The 25,911-nt window shown below is 48.5% G+C and overlaps 1 protein-coding gene across 2 annotated transcripts in view; it reads left to right on the top strand.

The window, feature by feature from the left end:
- The window catches only part of SPOCK1 (SPARC (osteonectin), cwcv and kazal like domains proteoglycan 1), a 557,294-nt gene that overhangs the window by 125,408 nt on the left and 405,975 nt on the right, over positions 1 to 25,911 (top strand). The window lies entirely within an intron of this gene.

Here is a 25,911-nt window from a genome sequence, read left to right as displayed (position 1 = left end):
GTAAAACCTCTGGGCCTTTGAATGCATGCACATACATGGAAATTCACTCACTTATTCATTTAACAATATTTATTCAGAGTATATGAGTTTTCCTGGCCTGGAGTTAGGCACTTCAGTCTATAATGGTAAACATAGTGAATGTGGTTCCTCCAGGACATAGTCGTCTAGGCTGAGAGACAGTTAAGTAAATAAATATTGCAGTTGTGTCACTTCCTGTGAATGGAAGCACAGGCACACACTCACTCTCTCAGCTGCAACTGTGCTCTCCGTTATTGCTTTGCTGTCAGTCACTTCCCTCTGTAATGTGCTATGATCTGTTCTCCATGCTGGTTAATACATGTATCAGTTATCTGTTGCCTGTCAAACAACCACAGAGCGTTATTGCATCAATGAGCATTGATGCCTGCAGTTAGCTGGGCTGGGCTCATCTTGGCCGGTGTTGCTTGCTGTGGGTCCTCTGGCTGTCCGCTGATCTAAGATGGCCTTGGCTGGGACAGCTCCACGTGTCTCACCTCCCAGCAGCTAGGTCAAGCACGTTCTCATGGTCATGGCCAAGGCACAAGAGCAGAAACTGAAATGCTCAAGTGCTGTGTCAAGCCTCTGCTTGTGTCATGTCTGCTAACAAGTCACATGGCTGCATCAAGGGGCTGAGTGTGAGGGAAACCACTACAAGATTGTGTGATCAAGGGTGTGGATGTAGGGAGGAGAGAGGAATTGGGGTCTTTAGTGCAGCTGATGTACTGCAGTCTCCATCCTCATTACCCTTCTTAGTTGCTGCACGGGATTCTATCATGTGCCTGTAGGTGAGTGAAGTTTTAAACACAGGCTGTTTTTGGCAAAGGTGTGGAGGGAGCATGGGGTTTCTGGGGGCTGGGTCTGCCTGTGTGCCAGGAACAGCGTGTGGAGAGCATGGCGTGCTGGGAGGAGGAGGTTGCACTTTATCTTGTCGGTAACTGGGGATGAGACGATAACAGTGCGACCTCAAAAGGTAAATCTGAAAGAGGTATTTGCCATGTATTTAGGTGAAAAGAGGCTGGAGAAAGGGAGACAAGTCAGTATGTATTGGAATAATCCGAGTATGGGCCTAGAGGTAGAAGGAAATGGAAAGAGGCAGAAGGAAATGGAAAGAGGTAGAAGGAAATGGAAAGAAGGGATGGACCAGGACAACTGAGTTAGTAACTGCGGCTTTCGTTAGTTGGATTCTTCCTGTGTGCTACCACATGCCGTGCCACATGCTTTGTGTTATCACCTGGAACTCTTAGAACAATCCTATGAACTCAGTACTTATATTACCGTCCTTCTACAGACCAGGAAACTGAGGCATAGCAATGAGGCAGCTGGTCTACCTAAGGTCTCACAGCTCCTTAGTGGCAGTACCAGGATGTGACCCGGTGCAGTCTGTCTCCAGAGCCTGCAGCCTTTGTTGTAACTCCAGGAATCATCCTGGTAGCTGTTGAGGGAGATTTGCTAAGACTTGGTAACAGTTTATAGAGGAAAAGAGGAAAGTTCTGGAAAGAACTGAGTGTTCTAGTCATAGGGCTAGTATTCTTGGCAGAAGTAGGAAAACTTGACGGAAGGCGTTTTGTGTGCTGGGGTTTGGGTTTTTTTTGTTTTGTTTTGATTTTTAAAGATGTTTGTGATGTGGACCATTTTTACAGTCTTTATTGAATTTGTCACGCCATTGCTTCTGTTTTATGTTTTGGGATTTTTGGCCCCGAGGCCTGTGGGATCTTAGCTCCCCGGCCGGGGATCAAACCCGCAGCCCTTGCATTGGAAGGCGAAGTCTTAACCACTGGGGCGCCAGGGAGGTCTTGGAGTTGGGGTTTTTGAAGTTGCTGAGGTAAAGATGAAGGTGGATGTCTGTGGATGGGGAGTGGAAGCAGTGGTGAAGCTGTGCTCCTACACGGTCTGGCTGAGAACAGGGAAATGTAAAGGGCCGTGGAGCCTGGAGGCCAGTTTGCATTGGGCAGTAGGAAGAGGAAGTAGAGCCAGTGAAGAGGTGATCTGAAAGGTAGATGGAAAACACGGGTAGAATCCATGTTTTCCATTCAGTTGTTGCGTTCAGACTGATGGAGGAGAGTTTCAAGAGGGAGGGCTGTTCTGTGGTCTGGAGTGGGGAAGGCCATTAGGAGGAAGAAAACTGAGAAGAGTGGCAGAATTTGACAATGCAGAGGTCATTGCGGGTGCTGAGCAGAGCACCTTCCAGGCAAGCTGTGGGAGCAGAAGGCAGGTCGCATTGCCGCCCGGGTGGAATGACTGAGAAGGACAGGACTCGCATGTCCACTTCACAGCCTGTGCTGAGGGCGTTTGGCAACCCAGCCAGGACCACTGTGGGTGGCAGTGCCAGGGGCTCCTGTACATCGCGGAGTTGGGGGGCGATCAGGAGGAGACGGGTGATGGAGGATGCCTGAGAAAGGGGAACTAATCGAGGGTGCAAATCCCAGGGAGGGACACCTGAGGGATGGAGATCAGGGACAGGCACAGGAGGGGGGATTAGCCGCAGAGAGGAGCAGGGAGAGATCGGTGGAAGCGATCTGGGAGGACCGTGCCTGGGTTTGAGGTTAGGTGGGGCTGGGAGGAAAGGGAACCCCATTCAAACGCAGGGCAGCAGCATCATTGCTGCGTCTTCGCTTTGCTTAAACTCTCTCACGGTTGCTCACCTGCCCCACAGCAACCAGTGGGTCTTCTGAAAAGAAGACCAGTGATGGTCCCCATGCCCTCAGCGTGAAGCCTCCGCTCCTTGGGTGGCCTGCACGCCGGCTGCCCTTCATGTTGTGGTTGCCGCCGGCCCCTCCCCCAGTGCTCCCACCAACCCTGTTCCTTCTGCCTGGAGTGCTCGACCCCCCTCTCCCACCTGCTCCTTCCCTTCTAACTCCAGGCTTCTGTTCAGGCAGTTGGCCTCTGGCTTCTCTCCTGCATTTCTCCTCTGGAAAGTGCCCTGATCTCTGCTGAATCCCCAGCACGCAGCACCATACCTGGCACGCAGAAGGGGCTCAGTACAGCTTTGCCGAAGGAAACCAAGACCGTCCGCGTGAACACACAAGAAGCCCTTGCTGCCTCTGGCGGCTGAGAATATCTCTGGAAGCGGGATTTGTCGGGTGCTGGCCCTTTGTGGTGCTCACCAGGAGAACTACTGTGTGTTTTTCAAGCCTGACCAACTGCCCTCTGCCCTCTGATGCCCATGATCTCTTTTCTTTTTTAAAATGGAAACAGAACAGGCAAAGCAGACCTCGCAAGGACCTTTTTCCTTAGACAAATAGCTGGTCTTCCTATTAAAATGGTAATTTCCTTGGTTTAAAAAAGGCAGATGTGGTCAAATTAAGCTAATCTAATTTGCAATTTTTCATTAAAAATATATAAGAGTTAGGCTGGGAGGCTCTTTTGGTTCCAGGGGTCATTGTGTTAGCAGCCACGGGAACAAATGTCCTTTATTTGCTTAGAGATACATACAGCTTCCAGCAAGCATCATTTCCTCACGGTGACTTCTCCGTGACCTTGTTTCAGTCCACAGGGGATTTCTGTCTGCCAGCTTGTCTTCTATTTTGCCCTTTTTATTAAATAGAAAATCCCTAAGTACCCCCAGGTTGCAGAGTCCCTTGTACAGAGAAGAGGTGGAAGGGTCTCCTCTAACTTTAGGGAACGCAGGACAAAGACATGGGGTTTTATATGAGAGCAAGAAAGGATGCAGAATGCTGTGTGAAGCCAAGGGGATGTACAGGTGCCCTGGACTCATATGCGTGGATCTGGGTGGGCAGGACCCTAGAGGGTGGAGTAGGGCAGGGGTGGTGGTATCCCTGCGTGTTGAGAGGGCCCGTTAACATTCTCGCAAATCCCAGAATTTGTTGGTACCACTTATAGCCTAGGGCTTCCCCCACAAAAGGCCTCAAGCATGCCTGAAACCTGCATGCCCCATCTGAACCCTGATGAGAGTTCATGTGCTCGTGGCAGTCGGGACAGCCCAGCTAAGCTGTGTGGAGCCCACGATGTTGTGCTCAACCAAGGTGATGCAGCTTTGCTTCCACACTCCAGCCCTGAGAAGCTTGAGTCAAATGCATTCCTTAGCCGTAGTCGTAAACGGTGGCTCTCACCACCAGCACCAGCATTGGGATTGCTTGTCAAGTGTTGGGACCAAGCAGGTTAAGTCTTCAAAGCCAGGGGTCCCTCCTGCTTCTGTTTCACCTTGGCAGTGACCCCTTGAATCCTGATGAAGGGTGTGGTCCAGCATTTCCCTGGGTGGTCAGAACTTAAAACAAGTCAAAGTAGTATTAGAGCACAGGGATGGAAACGTTTGGGGTCCACAGAGGCAGGCATCGCCTAACAGAGGAGAGGCTGTAGGCTTCTGAGGGGCAGACAGGACCTGGGCAGAGTATTCTGGGAAGCAGAGAAAGCCCTTGACCCTTCTCCTAGTCCAGTGTGACTCTAGAGCACGTGAGAAATGGGAGGTGCTTCTATACTATTTTAAAGAGGGCTGATATACCTGGAAGTACAAGTTCTACTTGGATTATCGTTTGCAAGCCTGTGATAAAAATCATCTCTCAGGAAGCGTTTGGCGGTGTGCTTTATCTGTACCTCTTACATCCTGTCTTGATTGGTCTTTGGGACGAGCCTGTGGAATTTTGCTGTAGTTGGCCTATTTTCTTGCCTCCCTAAATTATGCCAATCTGTGCAAAGCACGGTGTATGATGACAAGTGAATGGTGTGAGGCGAATTCTCTGCTCTGCAGCCCTTGTCAGTGTCACAGCTGTGAGTGTTGGCAAGTCCTCCAGATAGATTTTCTTTTCCTCTTAAATGTTTGTCTAAAATTAATTTTGCCTGTTTTGAAGAGGTTGTCGAGCAGTCAGAGGGCTTTGCAGAGCAGACTCTGCAGCCCTGGCAGAGGAGCTGAAAGCTGCAAATTCAGTGGGATATGTGTCAGTGCCCCACCGAGATGGAAACTGGGTCCACATCCGTGTGGAGCTGGCAGGTCAGAGCAGCCCTCGTGTCATCGAGCAGACCTGGGCAGGGAGCCCTTGAGGTTGGAGCCTTAAACCCATCACACCGTGTGGACTTCAAGGGCAGGAGATGGCATAGGTTAGCATAGGCCTACAAACTCTGGGCACCAGGCTGCATATCAGGAAAAATAGTTTTTGAAGCATGCAATTTTGTGACCTTGCTTTTTCTCTACAGTATCTTGTGAATTGAACGGCAACTCTCTCCATGTCCCTGCCCTCCAGAGATCACATCAGAGAACACAGGAAGAACTTAGCTCAACATTTGAAAAGGATGTCGGTGTTCAGTGGGTTTCTTTGTATTCTATGGGTTTGTATAATTTGTGTGCCTTCCAGTAGCGTTTAGCTCAGTGCTTTCACCCACAAGACGAAGCTCTCATCCGCTGAGTTGTGGGCCCCCTGAGGAGCTGGGTCTGCGTTCCTTGTTGTTATATCTCTACTGTCTAGCAGAGGCTTGGCACACAGTAGGAACTCACTAAATACCTGTTGAATGTCTGTATGAACAGACTCTTCTGATTTGTTGGTTGGATTTTATATTACAAATATTTCCTCTGTGCCATTGACAGATAGTTTTGGTTTAACTGTTACTATTTTTCTCCCTGGTTTAAGTGTACTTAATTTTTTTTTTTAATTTTTAAAATTTAACAATTTTAAAGTAAAAGTTTTAATTATTATACAATTTTTTAAAGGTTACTTTCCATTTACAGTTATTACAAAATATTGCCCCTATTCCCCATGTTGTACAATACATCCTTGAGCCCATTTTATACCCAGTAGTTTGTACCTGCCCCTACCCACCTCTATATTGGCCCTCCCCCTACCGGTAACAACTACTTTGTTCTCTATATCTGTGAGTCTGCATTGAAGTGTACTTTTCATCGATCCTGGGTGGACAAGGTAGGACATAGTTCAATAGCCTGACGTGGGGATGAGACACCTGGATTCCGTCCTCCGCTTGTCCTTTCCTCTCCGTGTGGATGCTGAGTCTTACTCGTTTATATATCCTCAAAAGCAGCGGTCACAACCCATGGCCCAACACTCGTTTTTGTAAATAAAATTGTTCTGGAGCCCAGCCTTGCTCATTTGTGTGCACATTGTCTATGGCAGCTTTCATGCCATGACACAGAATTGAGTAGTTGCGGGGAGAATCCGTACGGCTCAGAAAGCCTAAAATATTTACTCTCTGACCCTTTCCAGAAAAAGTTTGCTTATCCTGCTCAGGATCATCCAAGAGGTGCTTGGTATGTGGTACTTAGAGCCTGAAGGACGGAGGAAGGAAGTGGTTTATCAGTCTGGGTGTGTGTGGGGGTTCATTCCCAGGGCTGTGGAGGAGGTGAGGTAGTGGGCTCAGTGCCGGACCTGCCTGTGAGGTCTACGCAAGGATGCAGATTGGCTTCATGTGATCTGGTGCCTTGATCGGAGGAGTGGCTGGTGGCATCCACTTATTTTGTGATCAGGTATTTATTGAACCAGACAGTTGCTGAGCACCAACAGTGCATCATGACTCTAGTTACAGAGCACATACTGTTTGCTGGTCACTCTGGACTGTGTGTTATCTGAGGTGCTCATAACATTCCTGCGGGGCTGTGATATTCCTGTTCCTCAGATGGTAGTGACTGATAGCAGACATTGGTACACATATCTAAGGTCATATCATTAGAAGGGGGCAGAGCCAAGTTCCAGACATGAGTCTGTCTGACGTGAGAGTCCATAATCTCGCTGTTGAGACCATGTTCCCCTATAGTCTTATGGGGGCTTGGGAAAATGTCAACAAGCACAGTCCCTGCTCTTAAGGAGGTTGTTATCTAGAGGGGAAGTCTGAATTGTCTTGGATTCTTTTTGGAATGAGATATCAGGAAGGCTTCCTGGAGAGGGAGATAATGATGATGACTGTGATAATAGTAACTTATAATTTTTTTTTGTTTGTTTTTTTGCTTTTGTCTGAGTTGGGTCTTTGTTGCTGCACACGGGCTTTTCTCTCATTGTGGCGAGTGGTGGCTATTCTTCATTGCGGTGTGTGGGCTTCTCTTTGCAGTGGCTTCTCTTGTTGCGGAGCTCAGGCTCTAGGCATGTGGGCTTCAGTAGTTGCAGCTTTTGGACCCTAGAGTGCACGGGCTTCAGTAGTTGTGGCTTGTGGGCTTAGTTGCTCCACGGCATGTGGGATCTTTCTGGACCAGGGATAGATCCCATGTCCCCTGCATTGGCAGGCGGATTCTTAACCATTGTGCCACCAGGGAAGTCCCACTTATAATGTTTATTGTTTACCTCGTGCCTGATCTCATGCAAAATATGTTACAGACATTATCTCTTTTAACCTGAGTCACCCTGTGTGATAGGTGCTATAGCGTTGACTCATGTCTCCCCAAAGGATATGTCCAACTCCTAACCTCTAGTACCAGTGGATGTGACCTTATTTGGAGATAGGGTCTTTGCAGATGTCATTAATTTAAGGATCTTGAGATGAGACCATCCTGGATTTAATGTGGGCCCTAAATCCAGTGACTGGTGTCCTTATGAAAGAAAGAATGAGGGGATTTGATACCCAGAGATGCAGAGAGGGCGGTCATATGAAGACAGACCAGAAGGTGGAGGAGGAAAGGAAGGGTTGTCCGTGAAAGCCTGTGGAGGGAGCGTGGCCCTGTCAACACCTTGGGTTTTTGATTTCTGGCCTCTAAAAAGGTGAAAAAAAAATTTAAGCCACCAACTCTGTGGTAGTCTGTGATGGTAGCCACAAGAAACAAATACAGGCCCAATTACCATCCTACTGGGAGACGCTGAGTTAGTTGCCCAGGGCCACGCAGCTGGCGAGTGCTGGAGCTTGGACTCAAACCCAAGTTAGTCTGCTTCAGCCGCTGGGCAGGGTTTGGGCTCAAGGTGGGACAGAGCCTGACTAGCAGACCGCTGTTGTGGGCAGAGCCCCACTGGTCAGCTCTGCCGTCCTCTCTAAGTGACCATCTGTGGTTATTTCTGAGAGACCCCTGAGATGCTCCCAGCCCGAAAGAGAAGGCACCTCTCTGCCCCTTGTGACCCCATGTGAGCTCGCCGGGCCATATGTCCCTGCTGTGCTGACAGCCTCGGCCCCAGCCCTCATGCCTGGAACAGAGCCCATGTGGCTTGTGCCGGCTGGGGACGCAGAGGGCAGCCTTGGAAAATGTGGCCTCCATCCCGACTGGCTCTCTGAGGCACAGGACACAGAGATGGCAGGAGAGGGAGGCCTCTGTGCTTGTTCTGGGGGATGGGGAGGACAACGTGTTCCTTTTCTGGCACTTGGAATAGCGATGACCTTGCTTTGGTGATGAGGAGGGAGCCGGTGGCTGAGTTTTAGTGGGAGCTTTGACTGTAAAATTGCTGCTGCTTCAGTACTCCTTGGGGAGGAAGGAGGTGGAAGACTCCAAGGCCTAAAAGACTGAAGGCATTTCCTGAGAAGGAGCCGGTGGCTGGTGGTCTCCTCGGCCTGTGGCAGATGCCTCCTGGCACAGAGAAAGGGCAGGGTGATGCCTGGGGTCTGGCCTCAGGGGCTTCAGATGCCCCCAGTCTTGTTAAGTCATTTCCATCTGAGTCAGGGCTGACCTGACTTCGGGATGCTCCCATCTGCCCTGAGCCTGTGCGCCGCCGTCTTGGGTCCTGGCCTGTGTTCCCTCCCTGGCCGGAGGGAAGGAGGCAAGTCGCCCTGACTGTCTGGCCTTGCGAAGGCAGCTTGCATCCTTGGGCGTGAGGCGCGTGATGAGGGAGATGTCAAAGGCTGCTCCTACTCTCCGCTCCCTTCCCCTCTTGGGGAAGAGGAGTAGGTAAAACTCAGCTGCTAGGGCTTCCCTGGTGGCGCAGTGGTTGAGAGTCCGCCTGCCGATGCAGGGGACACGGGTTCGTGCCCCGGTCCGGGAAGATCCCACATGCCGCGGAGCGGCTGGGTCCGTGAGCCGTGGCCGCTGAGCCTGCGCGTCCGGAGCCTTTGCTCCGCAGCGGGAGAGGCCACAACAGTGAGAGGCCCGCGTACCGCAAAAGAAAAAACAAAACAAAACAACCTCAGCTGCTGGTGTTGACAGGAAAAAAAGTCATCAGGTCAGCTGTGGAAATCGAGGGCTGGGAGGGTGGGAGAAAGATAGTTGGGGCTGCTGTTTGTGGAGTCTTCTGTGGGCCAGGCAGTGTGCTGAGGTTTTTTTTAAAATTTCGACATGTTTTTATATAACTTGAGCTTCACAGCAGCTCCTTGAGAAGTTCTTATATCCCCATTTTACAGATGGGAGGAGAAGGCTTGGAGGCTTAAGTGACTGACTCAAGGACTCACAGTAAGTGGCCGTGCTGGGATTTTGAGCCCAGGGTCTTTCTGACTCCAAAGGCCATGCTCTTCACTGTGCTTCTGGAGCCCGAGTTGCTGTCTTGGAGGGGCAGCCCTGGTGGGTAGTCTATGTGGAGATTGCGGAAGAGGGAAAGAAAGACAAGGGGACAATCTTTACCTGTTTCACAAGTTTAACCAGTCCTGGCCCAGCAGCTAATCAAACTTCTGAGACCTAGTCATGTATTACCTGCTTCCATTTTGAGGTGAACATATATAAGCTACTTTCTGGGCCGTTCTACCTACTCTCTTCCCTGGGGTCTCTCTTCCTAAGCCTCAGCTTCTTTTGGAAGGTCACGCTCACGTATTAGATACACACAGACTGTTTCATTACCTGCTTAGGAAAATGCACCCAGATGGCTACACCAATAAAGTAATTACATGAATGCATCTTCCGTTGAGTTCCATCCATTTTTGGCTTTGAATGTTGTCTCACATGTCATATTACCTCTCTGCATATTTTCTCCTCCCCCAGTGCCCCACCCTCTCAATCCCACCTCTCTGCCCTTAGTGAGTCCTGCTGGTAGAAGGTGGCTCTCTTACACTGCAGATGGACGTGATTCACACATGCGACACTTGCTCTGTCAAGCTGTCAGTCTGGTGAGTTTATTTGGTGTGGGTCTTAGGGGGTTGTTATATGAATATCTTAGAGGAAAAAGAGGGGAATGATGAATGCCCGGAAAGCTCTTCCCTGACATTCTAATCCTTACTAAGTGTTAAAGCGGCAATATTTAGTCTGATGATTCAGTCTGTGCAGGGGAACTGGTTTTAGTGCTCTCACCATTGGGGCTCATGAAGTGATCCACCACTAAAGTCTGAAGTACCTGAGAGATGAGTTTATTTGGACTCTGGAAAGAGAAGATAGTTTTCTTTAAAAATTAATTTATTTTTATACAACAGGTTCTTATTAGTTATCTATTTTATACATATTAGTGTATACATGTCAATCACAATCTCCCAATTTATCCCCCCCCCCGCTTTCCCCTCTTGGTGTCCATATGTTTGTTCTCTACATCTGTGTCTCTATTTCTGCCTTGCAAACCGGTTCATCTGTACCATTTTTCTAGGTTCCACATATATGCGTTAATATACGATATTTGTTTTTCTCCTTCTGACTTACTTCACTCTGTATGACAGTCTCTAGATGCATCCACAAAGAGAAGGTAGTTTTCAACCATACTCATTCCACAGCCTCAGACGGTCAAGCCCTGGCTGGCGACTTGCTGCCCGATGTGTCTTGGCTTATGGAAGGAAGATTTCACGTTCCATTCAGACGCTGACTTAATGTATGATTTATACCTATTAAGCCAAAGCAGTGAGTAAAAAGTTTAAAATCATGAGCTTGTCTTATGTGATTTTTAAGTAGCACCAGTACCCTCCAGTGGGCAATGGATGCCGTTCAACAGTGTTTGCAGCTTGCTTGGGAAGCAGCAAAAGTCTTAAGAGACCTTGTCACTTAGCAGTATGTTTTTGAACACGAAACCCTCCTTTTTTGTTAGGTAAAGCCACAGGATAGCACAGAAACACATTCGCATATTACCCAGGATTTTTTTTTTTTTTCCTTTTGCAGTAAAGATAAATCTGTGTGTGTTTGATCTCTCTTGTGTTTGAAGGAGATTAAAATAGATTCATTATGATGAAACTCTTCAGATGGTTAGTCTGTCTTTGTTGTGCTGGAAAGGCAGAATGAGTTTTCATGCTAGTGGCTTAAAAACAGGATCCAGACACCATCAGTCCCCGGGGTGGGGGAGGGTTGGCAGGTGTTCCCTGTCCACCGACCACCATGCACTGCCTTGTGTAGCACCCCCTGGAGGTAGGCCTCCACGTTAGATGGTGCAGGGAGCCGGTGCTGGGTTCTTTCAGGCTTGCTCAGGGCGCTGCAGGAGCGCGGGGTGTAGCGCCTGTCTCGGGGCGGGGGAGGGGAGAGGCTCAGGAAATAGTTGTGCAAAAGCCAAACCCCTCCAACAGCCAAGCCTGCTGAGAGCTGGGAGGTGGCTCAGGATACAGCAGCGGCCTCTGTGGGTGCCTCAGAGTGTACCAGGCTGCCTTTCTGCCCCTCTACTGCCTCTCTCTTCTCTCCACCCTGCTGGGCCGGAGAGGACTCATATTCCAGCTCCCCAAGAGGGAACTGCGTTCCTTCTCGAGCTCACCGTTGCTGTCTATTCTGTGGAGGAGAGCCTTTGCCTCAGGCACTGAGCCCGGTGTGGCCTGCCAAGGCCCAGGAGCTGCGTGCCACAGACATGCTGACCTGGGTCCTGGAACCCGTCTGGCCACTTTGCTCAGTAAGGGGCCCTCTGCGCCGAACTGTGGGCAGCATCTTAGTCTCCTCTCCAGCTCACTGGGACGTCCGACCTCATCTGCGTTCATTTGTGTTTGGTTCATTTGTGTTTGGGTTCATTTGTGTTTCCAGCTCAGATACGGAAGCCATCCATGTCTGAGACAAATTGCTGCTGTTTAGCTCAACCTTCAAGACGGGCTTTGATCATCAGCCGGCCCATCTACATCTTACGGAGCTGGCGTGGCTGTGCCTGTCCCTCCTGTACTCCCCATGCTGCCTTGTTCTCCCCTCCCCGTCCCTGGTCTCTCCCCTTCCTCCTCCAGCCCCATAGCCCAGTCATCTGCCTAGGTCTCTCCTGGGATTGGTGTCCCTCAGGCCACAATTCCCATGCAGAATGAAGCTAAGAAACGGCAGGGAGGAGGTGATTGTGCTGCATCTCTTCTAGGTCTGTCTCCTGGTTTTCTCATTTATTTAGTCTTGCCTGATTTCTTTCAGACCCGGGCTAATTTCTCTTTGGGACAAGGACTGCCTTTCAGGATTGATCTGGTTAATTTGTTGCCTTTGGAGTCTGTCCAGGTTAGAGAACATCAAGGGGTTTCTTCTGAACACATTCTGAAGAGAATCCTGAGCTCTGCTACAGCCGGTGACCATGCGGAAGCATAAGAAGTAGCCCCCGTTCCCACGGTTGATCTGTCAGCTTATTTAATTGCTGATGTCTTGCCTTGTTGCAAAAGTGTACTTGATTATTCCACGAGTAATACATGTTCCTTGTAGAGAATTAAAAAAAAAAAAAAAAGAAAAGTAACAGGACCAAATTGTTTTTTGATGCTCGGAGAGCAAGACATCACACACTAAATTTTTTTCCTAAAGTTGAATCAACTTGAGGCACAACCTGCTGAGATAGACGAGACGGCTGGTGTCAGGAATTTCTCAAGGCTCCTTCCCTTGAGAGAGACTTGGGAGGCTGAGAAGGGAGGGAGGCGGGCCCTGAGGGCCTGGCTCGCACAGGTGCCTCCCCGACCAGGGCCCTGTGGCCCAGAGGAGTCAAGCTCCCCCAACCCACCCTTGGAGGCCTCCATTTGCTCGTCGCTGCCCAAGACAGCCACCTGTGTGAGGCTGTGCCCTGATTCAGTGCTTGAGCCCAGACCGGCATCTCCACCGGCCATGTGGAGATGCTCATACAGGTAATTTTCCTCATTGGGGCAAGAAATTGAAAACACAGAAATTGGAGGAGGGCTTGTCCTCTGCCTCTCAGTTCCTCCCCCCTCTTTCTGAAACCCACAAATAATAGCATTTACTCTTCTGTGGAGCAAGGAGAACCCAGATCTTTAGGAGTTCAAGCTGGACTCCTCTTCATGGGTCAGGGAAGTGAGGTGTTATGTTGGTGAGAATACTGCAGCGAAAGAAAGGGGCGAGCAAACAGACACCAATACAGCTCTTAATAATGTACCCTTTCATGTACACGTCCGTACAAAGAGGAGGGCACAAGTCACCCTTGAGTCTGTTACCCTGCTTCACAGCTGTTAACATTTTGTTGTCGACCTAGTCTTTTTTCTAGGCACATATAGAGAGGTACACCAGAAAGGGTGGGGACAGAGATCCAGTATACAGCAGCATCTAAGAAAGAAGAAACTGATAGGAAAGGAAAACAAGGGCATGAAAATAACATGAGTCCACGACTTACTTTTCCCGTGAGGCTTACCCAGCGCCAGAAGGGGGTTTCTGCGAAAAAGACTCTTCCCCAAGGAGCTTGGAAGGGAAACCTGTTTGGTGGGTCAAATTTCCTTTTGAGAAGCCCCCTTCCCTCCCTGCTAATCCCAAGGGCCTCTACTGGCTGAGGACCTTGTAATTGCTGAACCATAATTCAAATCAGAGTGTGATTGTGATCAGACTCAGCGACCCTCATTACTCCTTAGCCTCTTGCATCAAAACCATTCACAATGACGGCAGCAAAGGCCAGCACCCTGGCCTGTGATTCTCTGCAAGCCGGCTTTGCGTGTTGAGTAAGCGGTGGGGGGGGGGGGGGGGGGGGGGCGGAGCAGGAGGGAGAGGGGCTTTGCTGGCTGCCAGGGGAGGCCAGGCTGTATCTGTGTTGCTCTCTTCCTGGGACCAGGAGTGCCTGGGGCCCTGGGTTGCTTTCAGGGGCTGTGACTGGGTGGGTCCCTAGCTTTTAAGAGTGCTTTTGAGTTTCTTGCGGTGCCTTCTGAAAAGGCCTGATGCTCCTGGGTGCAAAGGAAGGGAATATTCTTCTAAGCCCCTTTGAAGTGGTGGGTGGGGGCTTTGTTCTCTGCAGACACATCTTTCCGGAATCAAACCGTTCATCTCCCCAGCGGGGCAGGCTGGGGGTTGCTGGAGGTCACGTATGACCTGTGCAGACCTGGAGCGGGAGGCTTCCCCTGGCTAATTCCACCGCTGAGTGTTTGATTGTTGCGGCTGAATTTCTGTTTTGGGGTTTAAAAAAAATCTTTATTTTTACCTTAACAACCAAGATAGGCAGTTGCCTTCTTTCTTAAAGGAGTCTGGGTCCATTCTTCCCTAAAGGCAGGATCCTGGATTAAATAACTTATCGAGATTTTCTTGGACTTTTATTTTATATTTTTATTGAGCTATAATACAGAAAAGTACACAGATCTTAAGTGTACAGCTCAATAAATGTTTATCTCTAATATTGCTCCGAAGCCCAGTCTAGATTAAGCCATAAGATCGTTTGCAACACCTGCAAAGGCTCACGCCCTTCCCAGCCAATGCTCCCTTACCAAGGGTAACCACCGTTCTGACCTTTATCACCATTGATTAGTTTTGCCTGTTTTTGAACTTGATATAGAATGAATTCATCCAGTGTGTATTCTTCTGTGTGTCTTCTTTCATTCATCATATCTGTGAGATTGCCATGTTGTATCTAGAAGTAGTTCTTTTTCATTGCTGTGTTGTAGTCCATTGTATGAATTTATTACCACAATTCAGCTCTTCTTCTGTTGATGGGCATTTGGCTTCTTGACAGTTTTAAACATTGGGCGTATAAGCCACCCTTCGGTACTGGTCATCATTTATCCGGATGATTTTTTACAAATTAGCAATGGAGCTTTCTTTTTTCCCAAGTGAAATTCCACATGGAGTTTGTACCTAGGAGCTAGATTGAATGTGACTGCTGCGTGTTGGAGGCTCGGCCTCTTTGCCTTCCCTTTCCCCTGGGGTGACCGCAGGGGGGGAGGTTTCGCTCATTGTGTCAGGATCTGGCCTCTGGCGTTAGACCACCTGCCTGGTTTCCTTTGCTGTGCATCCTTGGACAAATCACTTCATCTCAGTTTCCTTATTTACAAACTGGAGGTTGAAAAAGTACTGCCATCATAGGGTCGTTGAAAACGTTAAGGCAATAAATGCAAAGCAGCGTTGACACTTAGCGAGTGCCTAGTAAGTGGTAGGCTGAGTGCTTCTGCCATCCTTGTCGGCATCCACATTTCCATCTCGTAGGGTCCTAGTGCTCCCTGGGGCGCCACTGCAAAGCCATGAATTCACGCCGCTGGCAGGATCGCAGCCCTTACTATCCTTCCAGCCTCATGAAGATGCCATATGCCACAGAGCCTTGGAGTAGCTCTGAGGCTCTTCTCCCTGCCGGTGTGTGAGCTCCTTGGAGGCAGGTACATGGCTCCTCGTGGAGCCTGGCAGAAAGCTGGCCCTTCCCTGGGTAGTGGAAATATATCCCCCAGAGCCCTATCCCAGACCCACCTTTTGCTGTGAACCTGGGCTTGATGGGACTGTTGTGCTTGCTAAATGAAGGCTGTCTGGGGCTCCATCCTTGTGGCAGGATGTCCTTGTGGTGCGAATCCAGAAAGACGTTAGGATGGGGAGAAGGGAGCCCCGCCTGTCCGGCTTTTATCCCACTCTGGCTTCCAGCCAAATTGGATTTTTGGAGCCAGGCCCAGGTGTAGCTGAAAGGATTAGCTATAACTGTTATTACTATTCATAATAACAATAGCTTACGTTTATTTAGTGCGTGCAGTCTGCATTAGATGTGCTGTTTAATGGAATCTTCACAACAGCCCTGTGAGAGAGGCCCTGGGGTTATATTTGTGGATACATGTTGATCTGCCCACTGGGTACCTCCTTCTCCAACTAGGATTAAGTTCCAGGTGGGAGGGGTTGTTTTTTTCTTTTCTTCACCCTTGTATCCCCCAGAAACTAGGAAGGGCCAGGCTCAATAAATATTTGTTAAATGAATAAATGATTCTCTCTATTAAAGAAGAAGAAATGGAAGCTCAGAGAAGTTAAATAACTCAACCAAGGTCACTGTGTGAGTAAGAGGCAAGCTGGGTGTGTGTGATGCTGAGCTCCTGCTGGTAACGGCTGCCTGTGCAGGAGTTGGGGGCCCCTCCCAGACGGACAGAGGTCCAGGTTTGGGATGGGATGGAGACATGTTACCCTGAGCTCAGCATTGGCATACATCCCTGTGGTAATGAAGCCAGTGTGCGTCAGGGAGGACACGTCACCCACCACCCAGCTGGGATCGTTCAGGACTCTCATTTGTCGGGGGTTGAGGCCTTGGCCACCCTCACATGGCCTGGCACGGCAGAGGCTTGGTGGTGGGCCTCAGGCTTGGCCCGTCACTCCTGTGCTGTAGGCCCTGGGCAGATGTTTCTGTCCTGGACCGTTCCACGGGGATGCTGACGGGGTGCTGGGGGGCAGGAGGTGAAACCCACCCTTGCCTGACGGGGACCTTGGGTCAGTTTTGTGCTTAGCTCCAGACAAAACAGTTCACACTTGGGGGTTTTCACCCTCTTTGTCTTTAAGCTCTGGGTGTTCCCAGCAGCTGTCTCTGGGCTGGAAACTCTGCTGGGCTTGCCAGTCTCATGGAGGCCTTTCAAGCCATGCTGGTCCTTGAGGGCAGCTTTCCTCACAGCGCAGTAGGCAGCAAGTAATTACCATGATGCCATTACCTCACACACTACAACTGCCGAGGGTTTCTGGGCTGAATGATCTCTGTGTCTGTGGGGGGGCAGCTCAAGATTCTGAGGTGAGATGCAGGCGGGGGAAGGGCCTTCTTCACCTGCAGCTTATCCCTTCCGCTCTGTCTCCAGGGGAATCTGCACGTACCTGTTCCCGGTTAAGTGTGTGTTACGTCTCTGTTGACTCCATATTTCTCTGTGCTGAGCGTTGTGGTTTTCTGGTATTTCACTTTGGGATCCCTACCCAGTCGTAACTAGTCTCTAACACTCACTCTTGCCTCCCTCTCTAGGAAGTTCTGACACAGATTTGGACTTTTTCGGGACCGTTGTGAAACTACCCTCTGACGTCAGTGGGGTGCTGCTAAAAAAATGCGTGTGTCCCCTGCTTATCTGTTTCTCACCCTGGGGTCATTTTTAGCAGGTTTTAGAGATGGTGCCTTGTCGGGATCTTTCCAGGTGAAATCGCAGGTGTCTCCCTCCATGCATTTTCAAACCTCAGCACGCAGGAAGGGATCTGCATCCAGTGCTTGGAATGAAGGATGAGCCCCTATTCCTTGGTACACGTGGTGGGCTGCAGAATGTGGGGTTTAATGGATTCAGCAAACAGGAGGCAGGAGAGCATCTGAGCTGAGAGCTTGGCTCTGGATGCACTGCTTGGGTCCAGGTGGGACCCTGGCCAAGTTTCTTCATCTAGTTTCCTCATTGTCTAGACCCGCATGGTCCACCATGGTGGCCACCAGCCACCTGTGTCTACTGAGCATTTGAATCGAGATACGCCGTGAGCGTGGAATATGCACCAGATCTTTTTTTTTTTTTTTTGGAGTATAGTTGCTTTACAATGTTGTGTCAGTTTCTGCTGTACAGCAAAGTGAATCAGTTATACATATGTGTATATCCCCTCTTTTTTAGATTTCCTTCCCATTTTGTTCACCACAGATCATTGAATAGAGTTCCCTGTGCTATACAGTAGGTTCTCATTAGTTATCTATTTTATACATAGTAGTGTATGTATGTTAATCCCAATCTCCCAATTCCCCCCTTACCCGCTTGGTAACCATAAGTTTGTTCTCTATATCTGATGCACCAGATTGTGAAGCCTTAGTATAAAAATAAAAGGTAAAACATATCATTAATATTTTAAAATACTGATGACATGTTAAAATAATATTTTGGATATGTTAGGTTAAATAAAACACTCAACTTAATTCCACCTGTTTCTTTTTACTTTTTAACGTGGCTGCTAGAAAATTTAAGTGACGTACATGGCTCATGTTTGTGTTCACATTATAGTTCTGTTGGACAGCGCTGACCTGGACTGATAGAGCCCTTTCTTCATGAGTTCTTGTGAGGATTAAATGGGCAAATAGATGAACGTGTTTAGTTTGGTACTTGGCATGTAGTAAGCATTCAGGGAAACTTAGAGGCTGTCACAGTCACCATGGTCGTCACCTTGTCATCAAGGGTGGAAATCTAAGCTAAGGGGAGAGAATTTGGAGACATCTGGATTATGGTTTGAGGTGAACTCCTCTCCTTCCTCCAAAGAGATTATATATGATTGGGGGGTGCTCTAGTGATATAGAGAATCCTGCTCCCCTCGGCTTCCCATTTGTGTTTTTAACGGAAGGTTGTTTGTATAATCCATGGTGAACCCTGTTACCTAAAGGGATGGGCTCTCACTGCAAAGTGCTTTGTCGAGCCCCCTGAGGCTTCCTTATTCACCCAGCTACTTTGACTGTTGTATTGGAGTGAAAAACCCGTTTTCTATGAAACCAGTTATAAGAGCTACTCTTTATGAAGTGCTCATCACACGCCTAGCCCTGTGCTCAGTGCTTTCCATAGTGCAAGCCTCCCTAGTTTGCACAGGAGTAAAGCAGGGTGGAGGATAAGACTGTGCTCAGTTTCATATCCAGCAAGTGAGGCAGCGGGGCCTGGAATGCAGGTCTGTCTGATTGGGAAGTCACTGCACTCTTTACTCTGCATCATTAGCACTCAGAGCAGGTCTGTCTTCATCAGGAAATCCAAAGCAGCCACAGACTGGGTGCTTCAGGATGTCTGGGCGGCTGGAGAGGCCATACGTCTGAAGTCATAGGAAGCCCAGAAAATGGCTGAGAATCCTCAGGCCACATCTGCGCTGGGTTCTGGAACCAGAGTGAAGTGCAGGGTTGTGGCCAGGTACGATGACCAGCAGTCAGAGCAATGCTCACAGCCGTCAGGGCAAACCAGACAGGACTGGTCTTGGGCTGTCCCTTCCTCCCAGCCAGGTGGATGTTCTGTGATTCTTCTGTGGATGTGAAGTCCATCCACGAGCAAGGCCCTCCTGCGACCCCGCAGAGGGAGAGAAATACGCAGCCCCACACACTTGACACACTCATTAATTTTGTCAGTGCTTTCCTGCAGGAGGCATTTGCTATGACGTTTGCAAGGCCACAGTGTTTTCCCGGAGAAATTTCACCACAGCTAAAACTCTGATGACCGCCTGTGTCAAGAAAGGACCTTATCTTTCGTTGAGGCCTGGTGTAAATTTGCTGGTGACTTTACCGCGTTAGCTAAATGCCAGGAAAGGTACAAGTCACAAATCTGGGTGTTTCTGTTGCTGCGGGACACCGAGCGGCACATTCTTTAATGAGTGAGTATCACTGATTGGAGCAGCTGCCTTTCATGGAAGCCGTTCCTCTTGAACAAAAGATTTCTGTTTAGTATCCCGGTTATTTCCTCTTTGACCCTCTTTCAGTCAGAATATGCAAGGCTCCTTCCTCACCTCTTGACCTCCAATGCCTGTTAAAGCCTTATTAGCATTTGTTCTCATTGATGTTCATTGCATTTTAAATCCGGCAAGGACGTGATTAAGAGGAGGAAAATTGCCAGACTTGGTCGGCATGCGACTGTCAGATCCCGGCACGATGACCAGCTCAGTCAGCATTTAATCACATCTCTTATGTGTTCCGTTTCCTTTCATACCCCTGGAGGGAAAAAGTTCAATTCCAAGTCACTCTCTGGCTTGGCAGAAGGAGGGAGGAGGGGTCGGGAGGGGGTGTGGAATCTGTCGGTTCTGGGTGTCCGGAGCGGAGAGGCAGGCTGGGGCCCGGGAGACAAATTCCACCCGCCGCCCACCCGAGGCACCAGACCCGTGTCGATCACAAGACCAAGCAAGCCTCAGGGCGTCTCCATGGGCTCGGGGCTGGTCTAAGTTGGTGACTCCATGGGATCCTAGTTAGTCCCCATGCTAATTCTACCAAGCCAGGCCCTCGTGGTGGGATGACTGTCCTTTTAAGAAGGGACACCAGAGAGCTTGGCGCTTCTCTCTCTGCCCTGTGAGGACACAGTGAGAAGGCAGCCATCTATTGATACAAGTCAAGAAGAGAGTCCTCCCTGGGGCACCTTGATCTTGGACTTGTAGCCTCCAGGACTGTGAGATAGAAGTTTCCATTGTTCAAGCCACCTAGTCTGCGGTAATCTGTTACAGCAGCCCGACCTGACTAAGTCAGTGGTCCTGGTTGCTTTGACCACTTGGAGGAGCTTACCCGAGTTGCGGGGTCATTCTGGGTAATGACCTGCCGTGTGACCTCCCTGGCTCCTCTTCCCCTCTGGGAAGTGCCTGGGGATGGTGCCGGTGGGCGTTTTGCTATTTGTATTCTCCTTGGGAGGATTTCTCATGGTTCGGTCGTTTACCTCTGGGTCCCTCACAGAGCCTGTGCAGAGTAGCCACCGAGAAGATACCAGCAGAGGGAATGAATGTCTGGGATGAATGAGTGAATGAATCAGTGAGTACGGCAGCCTGGGATGGAAGCCAGCTAAGAAAAGAGATAGATGGAGGGAACCACGAGGCCGTCGCCTCCCTTCACTCATGTCGTGGGCGCCGCTCTCCATGAAAAAGGGTCCCCAGAGAAGTTTCCCCTGCCGCATCGGGCCTCCCCAGAGACACCCACCTGGCAGGGGGCATTGCCCTGGTCATCTGGAACGGTCTTGAGTGGTCTCACATTGTCCTGTCCCAGCTCAGCTGACACCTTCCTGTGGGTGCCCAGACCTCTGCTCCCACCTGGGCACCGGGCTGATGGGAAGGAAGGGGTTAAAGCCTGCAAGTGTGAGTCTGTGAGTCTGTTGTACAGAGCAGCATCTAGGTCATTCCTCCAACATAAAAGAAATGAAATGCAGCTCGCCCAGCTGCCACTTGCCGCATGAACCCCACTGCTCTGTGCAGAAGAACACCAGGCAGGCACCAGGCTGTTTTAATAAGATACAGCAGGATTAATAAGGGAGCAGAGTGCGCCCTCCCAGGGAACAAGCTGTCCTGTGCGCAGGAGAAGCAGAAGCATCAGGGACTGAGGGCCTGGGGGTGGGAGAGGGCAGCGCCCGCCCGGGGCAGCAGCCCCAGAGGAGGTCGGCCTAGAAAGCTTCCTCGGAGGAAGAGTAGCCTAGGCAGGGCTCCCAAACCTGGGTGTGTCCTGTGTTTCTCATGGTGTGTGGACGCCCTGGGGTGGTTGCAGAGTGCTCTGTGTGCCCCCGCATCCCTGCCTCCCGCCAGGCTGGCTTCGTGTGGGTGGCGTGGGGCCTTTGCACGTGCTGTTCCTCCTGCCCGGGGCATCCTGTCCCTCTCCTTCTGGGGAGTCCCGCTCTTCCTTCAGGTCTCCTTTCTTGGGGGGAAGCTTCCCTGATCCCCAGACTGGGTCCCAGGTGCCCATTGTTCACTCTCAGGGGCCCATGCTCTCCTTTGTGGCACTTTGCACAGTTGTAATTTTACCTTAAAGTATAACCCCTGGCCCCCGTTTTCTTGGCTTGTCTAGATTATTTTCACACGTCACTAGGTAAACTGGAATTCTCTTCTGGTTCGTTAGTATGTGCGTGTCTGAAAACAATTCTCCCAGCCCTCGCTCAACATCGTCTTCTGGTTCAAAAGCCCATCATTAGCTAACCACACTTTTATTTTATTTTTTTTTTAAAGAAGATGTTCAGGGTAGGAGTTTATTAATTAACTAATTTATTTTTGCTGTGTTGGGTCTTCGTTTCTGTGCGAGGGCTTTCTCTAGTTGTGGCAAGCGGGGGCCACTCTTCATCGCAGTGCACGGACCTCTCACTGTCACGGCCTCTCTTGCTGCGAAGCACAGGCTCCAGACGCGCAGGCTCAGTAGTTGTGGCTCACGGGCCTAGTTGCTCTGCGGCATGTGGGATCTTCCCGGACCCGGGCACGAACCTGTGTCCTCTGCATTGGCAGGTGGACTCTCAACCACTGCACCACCAGGGAAGCCCTATTTTTAGCTTTTAAGTAACCTCCATTCTGTTTTCCATAGTGACTGTACCAATTTACATTCCCACCAACAGTGTAGGAGGGTTCCTTTTTCTCCACACCTTATTACTTATAGACATTTTGATGATAGCCATTCTGACCGGTGTGAGGTGATACCTCTTTGTGATTTTGATTTGCATTTCTCTAGTAATTAGCGATGTTGAGCATCTTTTTGTGTGCCTGTTGTTCATTTGTATGTCTTCTTTGGAGAAATGTTTATTTAGGTCTTCTGCTCATTTTCTGATTGGGTTGTTTTTTTGGTATTCAGTTGTATGAGCTGTTTACATATGTTGGACATTAACCCTTTGTTGGTTGCATGGCTTGCAAATATTTTCTCCCTTTTTGTAGGTTGTCTGTTTGTTTTATTGATGATTTCCCTTGCTGTGCAGAAGCCTTTCAGTTTGATTAAGTCCTATTTGTTTACTTCTGCTTTTATTTGTTTTGCCTTGAGGGACTGATCTAAGGAAATGTTGCTGTGATTGATGTCTGAGAATGTTTTGATCCTGTGTTCTCTTCTAGAAGTTTTATGGTGTCATGTCTTATATTTAGGTATTTAAACCATTTTGAGTTTATTTTTGTGTATGGTGGGAGGGAGTGATCTAACTTCATTGATTTACATGTTGCTGTCTAGCTTTCCCAGCACCACTTGTTGAAGAGACTGTCTTTTCTCCATTACATATTCTTGCCTTCTTTGTCATAGATTAATTGACTGTATATGTGTGGGTTTATTTCTGGGCTCTCTATTCTGTTCCATTGATCTATATGTCTATTTTTGTGCCAATACCACACGATTTTGATTACTGTAACTTCGTAGTATCGTCTGAAGTCTGGAAGCGTGATGCGTCTAGCTTTGTTTGTTCATTTTTTCCTCAAGATTGCTTTGGCAATTCAGGGTCTTTTGAGTTTCCATGTACATTTGAGTATTATTCGTTTTAGTTCCGTGAAAAATGTCATCGGTATTTTGATAGGGGTAGCATTAAATCTGTAGATTACTTTGGGTAGTATGGTCATTTTAACAATATTAAGTATTCCAATCTCAGAGCATGGTATATATCTTTCCATTTCTTTGAATCATCTTCATTTTCCTTTATCAGTGTTTTATAGTTGTCAGTGTATAGGTCTTTTACCTCCTTGATTAAGTTTATTACTAGCTTTTTCTTTTGATATGATTTTAAATGGAATTTTTTTTTAACTTTCATTTTAAAAATTTATTTATTTATTTATTTATTTATTTATTTATTTATTTATTTATTTATTTTTTGCGGTACGTGGGCCTCTCACTGTTGCGGCCTCTCCCGTTGCGGAGCATAGGTTCCGGATGCGCAGCCTCCGTGGCCACGACTCACGGGCCCAGCTGCTCCGCGGCATGTGTGATCTTCCCGGACTGGGGCACGAACCCATGTCCCCTGCATCGGCAGGCGGACTCTCAACCACTACGCCACCAGGGAAGCCCTCTCATTTTTTTTTATATTTCATTGTTACTGTAAAGAAATGCAACAGATTTCTGTATATAAATCTTGTATCCTGCTACTTTGCTGAATTCATTTATTAATTCTAATAGATTTATGTGGAGTCTTTTGGATTATTTATGTAGAGTATCATGTCATCTGAAAAGAGTGACAGTTTTACCACTTCCCTTCCGGTTTTGGATACCTTTTAGTTCTTTTTCATGTCTGATTGTTGTGGCTAGGACTTCTAATACTATGTTGAATAGAAGTGGTGAGAGTGGCCATCTTTGTCTTATTTCTGAACTTAGCAGGAAGGCTTTCAGTTTTTCCCTGTTGAGTATTATGTTGGCTGTGGGTTTGTTGTAAATGGCTTTTTATTATGCTGAGATGTGTTCCCTTTATACCCACTTTGGTGAGAGTTCTTATCATGGGTGGATGTTGAATTTCATCAAATGCTTTTTCTGCTTTATGTTAACATCCCAACAGTTCAGTAGAGTTCCTGACAGGTAGTTAGTGCCTAACAGGTTTTGGTTCAAACAGTACGAAAGAGAGGAGAAGATGTATAGAGAGAGATTTCCAAACTTTTTGTGCTGAAAAACTTTGTTGGGATGTGTGGTTTATGTGCGACGGCGTGAAGGACTGTGAGCAGATAAAACTGGGGAGCAAGAGGAGCTTAACACGGGGTAGTAATGGTAATAATAGGTCCCACGTGTTGGTGCTTCTGACGTTCTGCTCACTGTATGCCCGTGATCTTATTTAATGTTCTTAGGCACGTCTCTAGCGGAGTTACTTATATTTTTTTCCATTAAGCTGTAAACTTCTTCAGCAAAAGTGTCTCTCACGTGTTTCATCCGGGGCCACGATCTGTTTGGAGCTGCTCTAGAAATGCCCAGAGACTTGATTTCTTTAAAATTCAGCTTTATTTTCTTTCCTGCACAGTGCTCAAGTGCTGCTTCCTGCTGACTGTTGACCACAGCATTGGGTTGATGGTTCAGGGATGTTGGAGTCTTAAGGGGGATCCAGGAGAGGCCAGGCTGCTCCTCTGCATCATACATTTTTCACCAGTTGTTGCTGACTAGTGATTGTCAGTGGTTCACTTTGGGGAACCAAGGAGGGGACCCTTGGTCAGGGAAGCCTAGAGCGAGACAAACTCTAGGAAGTACAGGCAAACTCCCTCCCCGGTATCCAGGTTGATGTGAAGTCAATGTAATCCAAGTAGTTTTATTTCATCTACTCCAAAACATATTGAATAGGCGAACAAACGAAACACCACCACTCAGAGCACAGAATCACTGCTATTTGACTCAGTTGTCACAGCTTGTGCTCTCTCTCCCCCTCTCCCCTCCCTCTCCCCTCCCCCCTCCTTTTCCCTCTTCCTTAACAATTGCAGCCATGGTTGTTTGCTGTTCTCTTCATTTACTTGGCCTGATTTGGTTTTATTTTGCTGCCAACTGGTTCACACTTAGCTGGAGCATCTATCTCCCTTTCTCTCACCTTTACTTAGAGCCATGCTCCTTCTCCTCTGGTTCCTTTCTGATTTCACTGGAAGCTGGAGATGGGTTCCCTGCCCCAACTGTTTCTAATTAAACTCCTGCTCAGTCACGGAGGTCTCAGCCTTACTCAAGGGCCTGCCCGTTCAAAGGAGCTGAACTATTTTGACAGATATTGATAGTTGACTGGTGGTTAATGGCAATGACTCTTCACCTGAACATAGTCCCATGTGGTGGAGGTGGGAGTGGGGTGGGACTCTAGCTTTGACCTTCTAGGCTGGTTTGGAGTAAGGATTTAGTGCCTGGGTGTTGGGGTTGAACAGGCCTCTGCTTCCAGCCTGGCTCTGCCACTCTCTGGTGTGGTGGCCATGGGCTAGTTGCTGATATCTCTGGCTGTCTTTTCTTGTCTGAAAAATGAAGATGATAATGCCTGTCTCATAGGATTATCGTGAGGATTAAGGGAGATCTTAATCTCTACGTCATTTAGCGCAACGCTTGGTAGTGTGTGTTCAGTAAATGGCAGCTACTTGTGGTATTACTATCCGGTTTATAGATTTTGATGAGAGGTTGTTCCAAGTTTTCCATTTTGAAAACATCACATTGTCCTGTTACCCCCTTGACATTCTGGACCTTAATAAGATTGAAAAATACTGTCTTGTCCTTGGAGCACTTGGAGAGTGTTCTTGGAGAGAATTCAGTGAAATTCTTGATGAAAGGAGAGTAAAGCCAGATCTTTGTCTGCTTGCCTACCCACGGAACTTCTGCGCAAAGAGTTCTCCTGGGGACCCGTCCCCTGTCTCTGCCTCCCACGGCATCTCGTGGGAGTCCATGCCCTGCTCAGAGCCTTTGATGCTCCCCTTGGACGATATATGAGGAGTCCCTTTATCCCATTGCTGCCCAAAGTTTGGGGACTGTACTTTTGTGTGCCATGATGTGTAAGTGGCACTACAGAATATTTAATAAGGTCAACCGTAATACAGGTTTGAAAACTGTGTAAGTTGGCTTAGGAAAACAGCTTTGATTGCATGAGTAATATTTAAAGTGCCTGTTAAAAATGCAGTAACTTTTCTGTCAATAATAGAAAATCTTGTGAGCTCTGGAGAGATTTTTTAAAGCAAGATCCAGTGGCTCTTGCCTGTCTTGGTAAAGG

This window comes from Pseudorca crassidens, chromosome 3 (assembly GCF_039906515.1).
Source record: "Pseudorca crassidens isolate mPseCra1 chromosome 3, mPseCra1.hap1, whole genome shotgun sequence".
NCBI classification, from domain to species: Eukaryota; Metazoa; Chordata; class Mammalia; order Artiodactyla; family Delphinidae; genus Pseudorca; species Pseudorca crassidens.
This window is presented reverse-complemented; position numbering and strand designations above follow the sequence as displayed.